The sequence below is a fragment of the Malaclemys terrapin genome, chromosome 1, assembly GCF_027887155.1.
Source record: "Malaclemys terrapin pileata isolate rMalTer1 chromosome 1, rMalTer1.hap1, whole genome shotgun sequence".
Taxonomy (NCBI): Eukaryota; Metazoa; Chordata; order Testudines; family Emydidae; genus Malaclemys; species Malaclemys terrapin.
The window spans coordinates 64,552,881-64,568,811 of NC_071505.1; positions in this window are offsets into that span (position 1 = coordinate 64,552,881).

A 15,931-nucleotide genomic window follows, 5' to 3' on the forward strand; every position below is an offset into this window, starting at 1 on the left:
AGTTACACAGATGTGAACCTGGGATGTTATTTTGAAAAAAATTATTTATTGTAAAGTTGACAGGTTTTGTGACCTCTGTCTTGATCATTACACATCAGCTCCCTCAGCAGTTTGATTTTAGTCTTGATTCAATTTTGCAAAATACGTTCTACATTTATACGTATTTATTATTTTTATTATTGTAGCACCAAGAGGCATTAGTGGAGACTGGGGCCCTATTGTGCTAAGTGCTGTACAAATACACAGTCAGACGCTGTCCCTGCCCCCAAGAGCTGGGGTCCATGCACCTGCCCAGAACCCTACTGACATTGATGGAGTTCCGCCTATGTCCACACAGCTCTCTTTGAAAGATCAGGGTCTAAATATAATCAATATAGTAAGACCTCATTTATTGGACCCCCCTTTGCTCTCAAATCCTCATTTTCCAAAACTGAAACATGTCCCACAGTGAGCATCATTTGCACTGAACGGCCTCACATTTGTACAACTGTTTATCTAAATGAATTCCATGTTCTTCATTCTATTCAGATAAACCAGAGTCTTCAGAGCACAAATACTTCACTTTGTGTTTAAAATAATGGGGGTGCGGGGGAAGGGCAGCAAGCTAAGGGGGAATTTAACTTTTTGTAAATATTACCCAAAATCAAATGGTAAGAAAAATGTATTATTATTATTATTTATTAGGCACCGACAATGTGCACAAGTAACAAATATTGAGATAGTCCATGTCCTGCCGCGCTTGCAAATTAAGACCCCATCCTGCAGCTAACTGTGCAGGGGGCTATCCCTGTAATTGGATCCAAGGCAGATGCAGGGCTGTTGCCATGTACAGTCACTGGGGAACTGAGGCATAGAAGACAGACACAGGTAAGACAAGATGAGCTGGAAGAGCGAAAGGAGAGTTAACTAAGATTATGTTTTATTTTTAATATAATGTTGTGATGGGATGGGCACTTAATATGGGTTAATTATAGTCCTGGGCTGGAAAAAGGATGGAGGGGATTAGAAGATGGGAGGGCTTGAGGATTTGGCTACCCAATGGCTAAACCCAGAAGCCAATGCAGTGGCAGAGCTCATGAACAATATTGTCCTAGAACAGTGGTTCTCAAACTTTTGTACTAGTGACCCCTTTCACATAGCAAGCCTCTGAGTGTGATCCCCCCTTATAAATTAAAAACACTTTTACTATATTTAACACCATTATAAATGCTGGAGGCAAAGCGGGGTTCTGGGTGGAGGCTGACAGCTCGCGACCACCCCATGTAATAACCTCACAATCCCCTGAAGGGTCCCAACCCCCAGTTTGAGAACACCTGTCCTAGAACAATAACGGCACGTTCTCCCTATGTTGGTACAAACCTGGGTTTGATGGTTTTGCCCTACATCCACTGTGGAGGCAGTCAAGACAACTAACTGGTTCTTGGAGGTCAAGTTAGCAAGGAGTGGGAAGGCTGGTCTACCTGTTGGCTGGCCACATTTAGAACGGAGGTGAGAGATGATAACCTACCAACCTAGCAAGTGTCACAGTATTGGTCCACCTTGAGCGACTGAAACTTTCCACCCCATCACAAGCTCCCCACCAGGAACAGGGGCCCCAAGATCCCAGACTTTCAAGAGACTACTATGGCCCTCCCGCAGAGGGCCAGTGGTATGTTATAACTGTGGGCAACTGGGCACATTCAATGGGAATGCCCTACGATGGAATGCGACTAGATAGGATGCCTCTTCAGTCAAGTAGATGAGAATCCAAATCAATCAATAGAACTGATCCCAAGGTACTTCAGGGTCCTGATAAAAATAGGGCCAAACATGAAGGAAGAATTGATAGACTTGGGGTATGAACAAAATCTTCTTCAACTGGATTTAGGCTTACCCAAAGCCCTGGATCCAGAGCAATACGTCCAGTATTCCTGCATCCATGGAGAAATCAATATGCACCCAACAGCTTCTGTCATTTTGTAGGAAGCAGACCAGGTAGGGCGCCTCTGGGCAGGAGTGGCAGATTGCCTACCCTGGCCAGTGATCATGGAATGCAACTGGGAACATCTTTGGACCCTCCTGCGAAAAGAAACTGTTCCCTCCAGCCCAGACCCCCTTCAGACGCAAGAAAAGACACCCCTTGCCCCTGAGGATGCCTAGGACATATTTCCCCATCACTCGATCTGATCTTTTTGAAGTCTCAAGAAGGTCCCAGGGCTCAGAAAAACAGCAAAAGAAGTCTTGGATGGAGGACGAGCCTGGGCCTGTGCTGCAGGCAACTCCATGGAGCCTAGAGAAGAACCTTCCCAAAGGGTAGACCCTGGGGAGGGAACATCCCAACTGTTTGTAGGTTATCCCCCATCCACGAACACTGCAGAGCCCCTTCACAACCTAGACTACAGCATCCTGAGTGACACCCTTGATGTTATGGCAACTCAACACGACAACCAGACACTCTGGGAATGTTACAACCAACTACCCACAGTCAACAGGGTGATTACCACTCAACATGAATCTCATCAGTTTCCCTGCTTTGAATTATGGGATGAGATTTTTTTTGTACGAAGTAGAGAATCTAAAGAACACAGATATCAACTCCTAGTCCCCAAGCCCATCTGTCAGGAGCTCCTATGACTACCCCATACCCTTCCCATCGGACACCTGGGTAAGGTGAAAACCCAAGAAAGATTGTTGGCCTGATTCTTTTGGCCAGGGATGTATAAAGAGGTAGCCAATTTCTGTTTATCATACCTCGGTTGCCAAAAAGTAGCCTCAAAGGATCAGGACTGGGCACCCAACATCCCCCTCCCCTCATTGGAACCCCCTTTGAGGGGGTGGGGATTGATATAAGAGAAGAGCACCTAAGGTCACAAGTTTATTTTGGTACTTGTGGTCTATATTACCTAATATCTAGAGGCAATTCCTTTATGAAACACCTTTTCCTCCACCCTAGTGTGAGAGCTACTCCAAACATTTTCCTGGGTTGGCCTTCCATCAGAAGTCATCACTGATCAAGGGATGAATTTCATATCCCAGGTGTTCCAACAAGTTTGGGCACTGTTGAAAGTATGACCGCTCTGGACCTCAATCTACTTTCCCTAAACAGATGGTCTAGCAAATATGTTAAATAAGTTTCTGGGACCAGAGACAGCTGCTCCCCTATCATTTCTTTGCAGTGCAAGAGGTACCACAGTCCTCCACTAGTTTCTCCCCTTTAGAGCTTTTTAATGGGAGACAGCCTTGAGGAAGATTAGACTTGGTTAGGAAGTTTTGGGAAGCTCACCTCCACCCACTCTACCACTGTCTTCCAATATGTCATTCAAATGAGGGAAAGGTTAGAAAGCTTAGGCCATTTGGCCCAAACTAACTTCTCTCTCTCAGGCCCAATAGACCCAAATGCGACAATATAATTTCTGGGAGACTGAGTGTTCCTACTCCCTCCCCACTCATACAGCAAGCTCCGGCCAAATGGCAGGGCCTGTACGATGTGGTCCATGGGGTGGGACCAATAGATTATAAAATTTATTGCCCAGACCAGCAAAAACAAAAGCAGATTTATCATGTAAATGCATTAAAAGCCTGGCGGGGGAGGGGTAAAGGAGAGCCTTCATCCACCTGGAGGAGGAGAGGAGGATCTGGGGCCTCAGCTCCCTAAGAGGGCCAAAACTGGGATAGAGGACGTGTCACTTGGGGAGGAGCTGTCTAATGGGCGGAAAAGACAAATAAACAAGCTCCTGGGAGCTTACAAGGAGGTGTTCTTCCCACTACAGGAACAAACCTTGCTGGTGACTTGCCACATCCACAGAGGGCTGGGGCCAAGCCCATTCGGAAGTCATATCAAATACCAGAAGGGATAACACCTCTGTTAGTTCAGGAAGTCCAGGAAATGTAAAGATTAGGAGTAACTGAGGAGTTTCATAGTCCCTTGTGTAGTCTGATGGTTTTGGTACCAAAGCCAGATGGAACTGTCCAATTTTGTGTTTCAGTCAGATAAATGCCATTTTTGACGTTGATGCATATCCAATGCCCCAAGTCAATGATCTGCTGGATCGCCTCAGTCAAGCCCACTTTATCACATTAGATCTAACTAAGGACTATTGGTAAATTCCCCTTACTCCCAACTGCTGAAAAAAAAATCTTTTCTACCCCAGTGGGCCTATTCCAATTTGTTACCATTCCCTTTGGGTTGCCTGGGGTTCTGGCCACCTTTCAAAGGCTGATGTACCAAGTGTTATGGCCCCACCATCACTATGCCGTGGCCTAACTAGATAATGTGGTTATCTGGACTGGCCCACACACCTCCAGAACCTAGCAGTCATACTTCAAGCCCTACAGGAGGCCCAGCTAACAATAAACCCAAAGAAGTGCAAGATGCGAAAATGGGAAAAGAAATATTTGGGGCATCTAGTAAGGAACAGTAATGTCCAAGCCCTAGTGGACAAAGTTGAGGCCTTAGCAAACACCCCATACAAAAAACTAAAAAGCACATCTAGGCCTTCCTAGGCCTAGCAAGATACTAGAGCAAATTTGTGCCCAGCTTTGCCTTATTAGCCGTATATCTTACCGACCTTGTTAAAAAATCAGCCCCTCAACAAGTTACATGGTCCCCATGTGTGATCAAGCATTTCAAAAAATTAAACAGATTCTCTGCAGCACCTCCCTGATTTCTCTCAAGAATTTAGTTTACAGAGAGACACCCGAGGTGTGGTGCTATCCAAAACTTTCCATGGGCAAGAGCACCCTTGCCTTTACAAAAGTAGAAAACCCTTAGACTGGGAAACCCAGTACTCTGTCCTCAAGAAGGGGAATGCCTGGCTGTAAAGGCACTGAGATACTTCCTGGTTGGAACATCCTTTGTCTTAGTCACTGACCATGTGGCACTAAGGACTCGAACGGCCTCAAAGGACTCAAATGCCTGGATGAGACAAGTTGGTACTTATTTAGCTTTACAACCTTTTTAATTTCAAAGAGAGCACTAGCCCGGGAAGGCAGATTTCCTTTCAAGAACCAAAGAAGGCAGAGGGCTCTGTGGTGAGTGCTCCTACAGGGCCACTCGAATGGAGGTGGCAGGGAGGTATGTCAAGGTATACGGGATACCATTCCTCTGGGGTCCAGGGCCTGCAGCTGGCTAGCTTACTGATTAGCCCTTCCTGCTGCACCTGAGAAAAGAGCTGGAAATTAATTAGCTGATCGTTATAAAAGAGGGCAGCAGGAAATAGAGAGGGGGAGACTGTAATTCTGTCCAGAAAGCTGAGAGCTAGGGTGCCATGCTCTCAACAGACTGCTACTGGAGCTACTGCTGAGATGAATTGCTCCAGAAGCCTAATGGACAGAAGGGGGACACTGTGATGTCCTTTGTTGCTGAGGCTCTGAGGTAAGAGCCAGGAAATTTTGGGTTGCTGAAGTTACTGGTTTGAGGGACAGACTTGGGGAAGGGACTACTCGGCCTGCACGGACTTTTGAGGGAAGAGTCTGTGAGGTTTTGATTTGTTTTGTTAAGAAGGCTTAAAATAAAACAACTAACCCCACTGGAAACTGCTTCCCTGGATTCCTTGAGTGAGCTCGGGCAGATCTGCCTCAGTGAGTGAGCTGGCTCAGCAAGAGCAAAACCTGGCCCAGTGGAAGGATGGCCCAGTGGAAGGAAGGCACTATAAGACAGGCAGCATGTGAAGAGGTGGGAAGGAGAGTGGGAGGAAAGCTACAAAGAGAGAGGTTGGGTATGAGGCTCAAGTTTCTTTCAAGTTTCCTTCTTGAACCACTCCCCAGTTACTAATTGCTGTCCCCTGTAGCCAACTGCCTTTTGCCTTAGTAAGGCTCTGGTGGTCTTCTCTCACCTTTCCATCCACCATTGCAAGAGAACTGCCAGGATCGATCATTGTCAATGAGGATTCAGACATCCTCCTTCATAGTAATTAACTACTGACCCCTGGGCTTGGCATCTGTCTCCTCTGATCTGACCTGACGCCACCCTGGGTGTCTGTTAGTTCTGTCAGTCACCCTCTCCATGAGCATGCTAAACAAGACCCAGTTTTGCCTGCACTCTTCTCTCTGGGTTTGAGTCCTATGGGCCAGATTCATCAGCTGTGTAAGTGACTACATTGACTTTAGTGGAACTGTATCAACCTACACCAGTGGTCCAATCCCAGCCAGTCCTTTTCCTTTCTGCTGAAGGCTTTGAAAGCCCAGTTCCTCACTGCTTTTGGCCTTGTTTCATCATTTATACCTATGAAACATGGGTGTAAAATGCTACTATTCAGCTGTGGTATCATTTTACATGTGCCCTCCCCTGACACGGCACAGGTGTAAATGATGACATGAGGTGCAAGGCAGTGAAAAATTGGGTCCTGAATCTTTCCTTCATCCCTACTTTTATGTAGTGATCGAAGGCTTAACCTTCATCCTTTTCTCCATCTGGCTTCCCCTGTATTGCTAACTGCAAATTTGGACATATATTTTTTTCCAGACAACACAAGTAATGCTTTGTGAGCCCCTCTCTTCCATCTGTATAGTAAATGACTGTCTCAATCATATCATATCCCCTGCCTACTTCATAATGTCTTATTGCTAAGTCCTCCAAAGAGTGAACCTCCTCCTGGTAAAAGCTTTTTTACACCACATGTCTGACTCCATAGTCACCCTCCTTTGCTCTTCCGATCAGAAATCTTGAGTCATAGTTGGCCATGAATTTTCTCTTTCCTTCCATGTTGCCCTTCACTGCATCTGCCTAGTTCCACAGCCGTAGTTCAGCTTTAATTTGGCTATACTGACAGTCTCACTCATGTATTAATTACTTCCTATTGTACAGTACCCACTTTTATGAATTTCCTAAATCTCTTTAACCTTGGGGAGTCCCGGATTCTGAAATAGATCAGCCCATCCTTCTAGCCCTTCCAGTTGCAGAGGAAAGCTTGAAAGTGCAAACTCTAAAAGTCTCAGAAAACAGAAGGCAAATGAAAAGATCACAACTTATTTTTTTTTAAAGTCTTATGACTTTTTTGCAGGGTCTGACTCATAATTTTAAATGACAGGTTTCAGAGTAACAGCCGTGTTAGTCTGTATCCGCAAAAAGAACAGGAGTACTTGTGGCACCTTAGAGACTAACAAATTTATTTGAGCATAAGCTTTCATGGGCTCCAGCCCACTTCATCGGATGCATAGAATGGAACACACAGAAAGAAGATATTTATACATAGAGAGAATATGAAAAGGTGGGAGTAGCCATACCAACTGTAAGAGGCCAATCAATTGAGATGAGGTATCATCAGCAGGAGAGAGAACAATTTTAAATGTTTGGGCGTGGCCACCTTGTTTAGCAAAGATGTCTGCCTGAGAATAGCTGGCCTTTTGAAATGGTCAGGGGTGCAGCATACCTCTGATAGGCTCCACAAGGGAAATGAGGCAACTCAGATTCATATGGGACTAATTAACTTACTGAGTAACTGGAAGGCAGTTAATTAGGCAGGGAAGTCCCTGGGCTTGATGTAAGGAAAGGAACAGCCCCCTGTATGAGAGTATTCCCAAGGGGAGGGCTTCTGAGGAGGAACCATGTGAGGAGGGGCTCACCAGGAAAGGAAACTAAGAAAGAATGCTCCTAGGTGGGAAACGTTTTGAATGGGATGAGCTACGAAGGCCTAGTCTGACCAGAATGTGCCCCCCATAGAAAGACTTCACTAGGTAGCACCAGAGTCCCCAGATCAAAGGGAGTATATGCTGTTCTGAGGAAGGGTTGTCGCAGTTTCCCCTCTGTGGGCACCTAGACCCAAGAGGAGATACACTTCCCCAGCTGATAACAAGAGGCCCTGGCTCCAGAAAAGGGTTTCAGGTCAAGAAGGCTTCACTGTTAAAGGGACTTGGACATAAGTGGGGTTGCTGGACTAAGGGTAACTCAATCCCCCCCTCCTCCTGCTTCAGATGCTGGGGTGAGGCCTATTTATATAAGCTTCATCTTTGAGTTAAAGAAAGTAGACCCATGAACGGGCACTGCACATAGACATAAGCCTTTGTGCACTTATTGAAAGACCATTAGGGGAAACTGAGACAGGGATGTAATGGTGATGCTGCACTGGGCTGCCAGGGGGTGCACGCATAACAGTGTCTAAATCAAGTAAGTGGATCCATGGTAACTCCGTTTAAACTGCAAAAAAAAAAAACTTTGATCCTCAGAAAAATGTTCTTCGTAACGTTTTTTGAAAAATCAGCCCAACTAACTATATTAAAACTGCACACGATGAGCTTCCATATCTTTAACCTCATTTTTTCCAGTGACGTCTCAGAAATTAGCAGTGTCCCCCATGACTGACCCCCAATGATAATCCTTTAGGTGTAATTACGTATGGAGTTTCCTTAATTCACTGGGAAACTATTGTGGTTTTACATTCTCGACAATGACTTACTAACCCATATATCGTTTTTGGGGAGGACTGGAAGTTTACATCACTTCTGCCCCTAAAGCCACAAAAGCTTCCTCCTTGCTTTTCAATCAACTCATAGGTAAACAACCAACACTACTTTGATGTACATCCATTATGCACACCATCAGGACGGTCATTCAAGAATTTTCTTGTAGTTGACTAGGTATAGGTTAGGGAGGTTCAGTCCTTCCCAATTCATGGGCTGGTCCTTGGCACAAAGCCTATGTACTCCAGCATTGCACGAGGGATGTGAGTTTCACCCATTTCCCATGGTTATAACACTTCTAGTTTCTCTTGTACTACTGGGGCTCTTCTATAAGTTGAGTTGTCTCTGACTTTAAATTGGTGCAGTTATGGTACATTAAATAAGAGATGCTACTTAAATATTATAATCTAAAGGTTTTGTTCTTGAAAGGGTCATACAGTGATGCTTTTTTAATAATAAAGAAACTGAATAGAGAAGGAACTATTAGCTAATTGTGGCCTAAACTTTAAATAACTTTGTGCGGCTGATTTTTTAAATATTCTTATTCTTCTACCAAAAGCACTGAGATGAATGTGGTCTCAATCGAACCCCCTACTGAGCCAGCTTTACGTATCAATATATGGGTGCTATATATATTATTCTGCTAGATGTGATTATAACTTCCGTTGTAGTGACATGAAGATTCAACACAATTTGCAAACAAAATTGGACTCAGTTTGTTTATTTCAACAGCGCTACAATAGGCAGGAGGCTAGCCCATTGTCTGGTGATAGTAATCATCCATAGATGTATTGTTGTACAACAGTAATGCATAAATAAAAGTTATTAATCAAATCTGCTGTGGTAGGCGCCATCCCTCTGAAGAAGTAGAAGTTTACAAACAGAAAGCAGAATCTCATTTTACCTGTTCACAATTTTATGGTAAATAAGTTCTAAACCATTATCAGCTATTCCACCATATGTATGATTCCTTTGAATTTTAGAAATGAAAACCAAGCTATATCATGCTAATTATGAGATACCGCTGATCTACTTAGTGACCTACATATATACAACTCTTGAGAAGTTAGGTCAGGTGTACTGAAATTTCTGTATTTCCTGTTGTGTGGTGGTGGTGGTGGTTACTCTGACTGCAAGACAGTGACTCAGTGACTTGGCAAAGTGGAATTACTGACATATGCAAAAACCCCACTGCTAATGGGAGTAGAATTTTTCAAAGCTGTGTTAAAATCTGAAATTCAATGCTGCCTTAATATTACCCCCATTGAATTTATCCAGTAGACTAGGTCTTATTACATAATCATTCAAGGTATCTGCAGCAATAGTAATTAAAAAAAAACAAAAAACAAAACCACACACACTGCACATACATCTGACCTTAGAGGAAAAGGTGCAATTGAAACATACTCAACAAACATGGTTATTTAGTCATTGAGAGGGCATGTTAGAGTCATCTTCAGAGAAATAGAATGGAATACAACAGATGTAAACAGCTTAAAATAAAGAGTAAAGTTAAGACCCAAACTCCCAGTGGATGTGTGTGATTAAAAAATGAGCCAAAAGGTAAATTGAAAAACAAAAAATACCTCGTCAATTACTTCCATTTAATGTAAATAAACTTAAAATAGAAATATTTAGGGTATTAGGTCCTTCACACACACTACTGGAGGATTTATCAATCTCTGGAGGATCTGAATAGTGATGTGATACAAGACCACTTCAGCTGTTGTCTTTTCTCCCATCTGAGGCCATGTCTCCATTAGAAGGGGCTTCCTAGTATAGCTATATTGGTATATATCTACACAAGCAAACTCTCCTATTGGAGAGACAGTTTATGCCAACTGAAGAATCCTTTTGCCAGTGTAGCTGATATCAGTTCCCCCAAACAAAATAAGCTCTACTGGCAAAAGGACTGCATTAGGGCTTTTTGCTGGCATAGCTATGCCCATTAAAGGAGTTAAGTCAAATTTAATTAACTCTTTTTTTTTTTTTTTAACAAGCGTCGTCAGCATGGGAGCATGTCCTCTGGCATAGTGGCCGAAGCATGAAGGGGTATACAAATGTTTAGCATAACTGGCACGTAAATACCTGGCAGTGCCGGCTACAAAAGTGCCATGCAAACACCTGTTCTCACTTTTAGGTGACATTGTAAATAAGAAGCGGGCAGCATTACGTCCCTTAAATGTAAACTAACTTGTTTCTCTTAGCGACTGGCTGAACAAGAAGTAGGACTGAGTGGACTTGTAGGCTCTAAAGTTTTAAATTGTTTTGTTTTTTGAGTGCAGTTGTATAACAAAAATCTACATTTGCAAGTTGTACTTTCATGATAAAGAGATTGCACTTCAGTACTTGTATGAGGTGAATTGAAAAATACTATTTATCATTTTTTCAGTGCAAATATTTGTAATAAAAATAATATAGAGAGAGCACTGTACACTTTGTATTCTGTGTTGTAATTGAAATCAATATATCTGAAAATGTAGAAAATAATCCAAAAATATTTAATAAATTTAAATTGGTATTCTATTGTTTAACAGTGCGATTAAAAGTGCGACTCATGGCAATTAATTTTTTTAATTGCGATTATTTTTTTGAGTTAATTGCGTAAATTAACTGCGATTAATTGACAGCCCTAATTTGAAATAGTGCTTTCCTCATTAGATATGTTGAAGAGCAAAGCATTAGCTGCATGTAGGAGATTGTACTGTGTTACAAAATGTTAGGCTTCTGCCTAGTCCTCATCTTCTGGTCCTGAGACTCATTTCTGTAAAGATTAGAATAATTGCATGGAGTCAGGATGCTAATTTAGGTCACTTCTATTGAAACACTTTGTGACGTTGCACCACATAATGCTTTGTAGAAATATGCTTATGAGTGTAAATATGACATAACTGGAATATGTTTTATGCTAGATATGCCGTGTAACATATTTTTGCAAAGGTTATGTTCTATGGAATGTATTCATCCTATTCGTAAGCATGTATCATTTTTATATCTGAAGTTATGAGCATTAGCTCTATGCTTGTATTTAAAGTGTTTTCTGTAGGAAGCACATAAGGCAGATTTGGTCAACATAGTGTGAAGGGGTTATTCAAGTAATTGGGAGTACTTAGCTAACAATGGACCTTGGGAGACGCCAATCCACATCTAAGCTTTCCTGGGAACATTCAAACTAACATGTAAACAATGGTGTCGGCCTGCAAAAAGCTGAATCGTTCATAGACATGTGACTTGCCCAGGTGGCTAGAGACTCCATCTTGTGGCTGTGATGTGGCACAAGAGAAAGTTTATATAAGGCCCTGGAAGCCCCTCCATTTTGTCCCAGCCCAGAGCCTACACCCAAACTCCATTCCAGAGCCTGAACCACCTCACTCAGCACTCCCTCCATCCCCAAACTCCCTCCCAGAGCCTGCACCCCCAGCCCAGAGCCAGCACCCAAACTCTGTCCCAGAGCCTGAACCCCTCACCCCCTCCTGTACCCCCACCCCCTGCCGCAGCCCAGAGCCTGCAACCAACACCCAAACTCCATCCCAGCGCCTGCACCCCATACCCCCTCCCCCACCCAAAATCCCTCCCAGAGCCCAACCTCTCACCTGTCCTGCACCCCAATACCCTGCCTCAGCCCAGGGCCTGCACCCCAGACCTCCTCCCCCACCCAAACTTCCTCCCAGAGCCTTAGGCAGGTGGGGGGCGGAGTTGGGTCCCCAGAACCTGCCCCCCACCAAAATTTCTACAAATCTACCGCCCCTGCCTCTCCACCCCAAAGAGATGCCTGAAAGAAACTGGAACAAAGGACAGTAACTACGGGGGTGTGAGTGATAGCTGGACCCAAACTAGGAGGAAGTCTAGTCTGTAAAAGAAGCTTATTGGAACCTCTCTGAGGGTGAGATTTACCTGCATTTAGTTTCTTACTATATTAGGCTTAGACTTGCATATTTTATTTTATTTTGCTTGGTAACTTACTTTGTTCTGTCTGTTATTACTTGGAACCATTTAAATCCTACTTTTTATATTTAATAAAATCACTTTTTATTTATTAATTAACCCAGAGCAAGTATTAATACCTGGGGGAACAAACAGTTGTGCATCTCTATCAGTGTTATAGAGGGCGAACAATTTATGAGTTTACTCTGCATAAAGCTTGTACAGGGTAAACAGATTTTTTTGGAGTTTGGATCCCATTGGGAACTGGGTATCTAGGTGTTGGAGACAGGAGCACTTCTTAAGCTGTTTTCAGTTAAGCCTGCAGCCTTTGGGGGATGTGGTTCAGACCTGGGTCTGTGTTTGCAGCAGGCTAGCGTGTCTGGCACAACCAGGCAGGGTACTGAAGTCCGAAGCTGCCAGGGAAAACGGGCTTAGAGGTATGTTACCAAAACACTTTTCAAGTAGCTTAGTTTCCTGGATAGCATGGATAGCATTACAGAATTACAGCTCCAACTGAAGGGGTGGATGGAACCAGTTGACACTTTTCCTACCCAGCATGCCTATCTATCTGCCAAGAAGCGGTAACTCCAAAGCTATGCTTAGAAGATAATGTGGGAGGGAGATCTGTTAATAACTGAGTAATCCAGTGACTGGGAAGTAATTTGGTTTTCTCGATCATCCACCTTCTTCCAACTATAATACAAACATAGTGGCTAGGCAGCAGCAACTTAATTATAGGCAGAGTACTGGGTAGTCTATGTCTATGAACTTTACCCCAGAATTTACTTGCTGCTTCAGAACTATGCTTTAGAATCTAAATTTTCCTGTTTTCAAAAATTTCTAGCTCAGATGGTTATGATACTCTTTAAGCTTGGAAAAGTTAACTAATGCAGTGTGACAGCCTGAATTAACAGCTCCACTGCTATTACCCTATTCATCTCACTGAGGCATTAAATCTGAAAATGACAAAATGTCAACACTAAGGGCTGATCTACAGTAGAAAGTTAGGTTGACCCAGCTACATGGCTCAGGGGTGTGAAAACTGAGAGCTGTAGTAAGCCAAATTAAGCCCTGTGTATAAGAATTCTTCCATCGACCTAGCTACCACCTCTCAGGGAGGTGGATTTACTACAGTGACAGAAGTCTGTCTTGTAGTGTCTACAGTGAAGCACTACAGCACACACTGAGAACCTAGGTGCAGATTAATAAACTGAATAATATAAAAATAACAATAAGCTGCTGATTATTTTGAGTAAACTCCTAGGAGCAGGGTGCATGCCTTCTCTTGGGGCTGCTGCTGGCAACAAAATTTTTTAATCTTTAATTCAGTAAAAATAAGTTTGCTTTCCTTTCAAACTTGCCTCAATATCCAGCCTGCTTCAAAACGGGAGGGGCATTGCTTAACAATGACTTTGGGAGTTAACTGAAGGAAAAAACCTGCATTGCTAATGTGGTATCTGAACAGTACTACTGAATGAAAATGTGCACTGAGCTTTCTGTGTCTGCCTTGAAAAGCACAAGAAAATTATCTCCCAAAAGTTTCAAAGTTGGCCAAAAAAACAACTTGTGGAAAATTCTGACATTCATTTTGTCTAAATTTTCCATGGAAATCTGATGTTTATTTTCCCAGTGGCAATTTAACAATTGAAAATTTTTGGCCAAAAGTATAAACATTTTGATTTGGAGATGCTGCCACAGTACCTCACAAGAGTTCTAGACTCTTCCATAGGCTGAGCCTGACTCCATCTCCCATGAAACACCACGATCTCCCCTTTTGGAGAAAGGAGGCAGTGCATCATGGGAGTCCTTGGCCATGGTGCATCCATCATGGGCCACTATAGTCCAGATAGGAAACTCAGGCCAAAGATTAACATAAATGAGACCACCGAACTACAACTCCCATAAGTAGGGCTACCAAATTCATGGCTGTGAAAAACACGTCACGGACTGTGAAATCTGGTCTCCTCCATGAAATCTGGTCTTTTGTGTGCCATATAGATTTCACAGGGGGAGACCAGCGTTTCTCAAACTGGGGGTCCTGATCCAAAAAAGGGTTGCAGGGGGGTCACGGTATTGCCACCCTTACTTCTGTGCTGTCTTCAGAGCTGGGTGGCCAGAGAACAGCAGCTACTGGCCAGGTGCCCACTCTGAAGGCAGCAGCACAGAACTAAGGATGGCAATACCAAACCATGCCACCCTTACTGTTGCACTGTTGCTGGCGACGGCGCTACCTTCAGAGGTGGGCAGTTGGAGAACGGCGGCTGCTGACTGGGAGCCCAGCTCTGAAAGCAGTGCCGCTGCCAGCAACAGCACAGAAGTAAGGGTGGCAATACTGCAATCTCCCTACAATAACCTTGCAACCCCAGCCCATGTTGTTATTTGATAAAATATGACCAGGTAGATCACTGTTGCTACCACTGTTATATAATTGCAACGAATCTTGTACAGAGGTTGTCAAGTAAGGTGTCGATGGAAAGGTTATGATTTGCTGAATATCATTGTCTATCTGTATGCATGTATCATTTTTGTATCTGAAGTTATGAATATTAACTATGTACCTGTATTTCAAATGATTGCTCCTGTGGTAACCCCCACATGGTATTTAGCCTGCACATCTTGGACGGACTATTCAAGTTAAATGGCTCATCAAGGAACACTTAACTCACACTGGACCATGGAAGACGCCTATCTACACTTAGTGGACTTTCCTGTGATGGCCTCTGCTATGACTAAGCAAAATCATGCATGGACATGTGACTTGGACATGTGACTCCAAACACCATCTTGTTACCTGTAATTTTCCACAGTGAGAACAATGGGATTCCCTTCACTTGACAGAAGCTATAAAAGGCCCAGCTCCATTTTGCCTCTTTTCTGCCCAAACCTCTGGACTATGAACTTGTACGAATGGGAGCATTCTAACCAAGGGAATGAGGGCCTTCCAATGATATGGAAGCAACCAGAGACTTAACAAGCCAGCAGTTTATTCTATCACTGCTACAAGCCTGAACCAAGAACTTCGTAATTATTGTGTATTTGATTCCTTTAACCAATTTTAACTCGCACCTTTCTTTTTACAAATAAACCTTTAAATTTTAGATACTATAGGATTGGCAACGGCGTGATTATTGGGTAAGATCTGAGTTATATATTGACCTGGGTGCATGGCTGGTCCTTTGGGATCAAAAGAACCTTTCGTTTGATGAAATTGGTTTTAAATAACCACTCATCATGATGTCTTGTGTCTGGGTGTTGAATCCAGGACTGGAATACCTAAGGAGGCTATATTTCTGACTTTTTGTTAGGCAGTGTGGTGAGACAGAAGTTTACTTTTGTTGCTGGTTTGGTACATCTCATGGAAGAATAAGTACCAGTAGTGGGGTGTGTCTGCCCTTTTTCCCAGCACCTTGTCCTAAGTTGTGACCCACAGAAGCATGGTGACATACTCCACAACCCCATTTTGGGTCAGGACCCCTACAGTTACAACATCGTGAAATTTCAGATTTAAATATCTGAAATAATGAAATGTATAATTTAAATCCTGTGACTGTGAAATTAACCAAAATGGACTGAGAATTTAATAGGGCCCTATCCATAAGGTATCGCAGCACTATTTCCAAATAAGTATTTC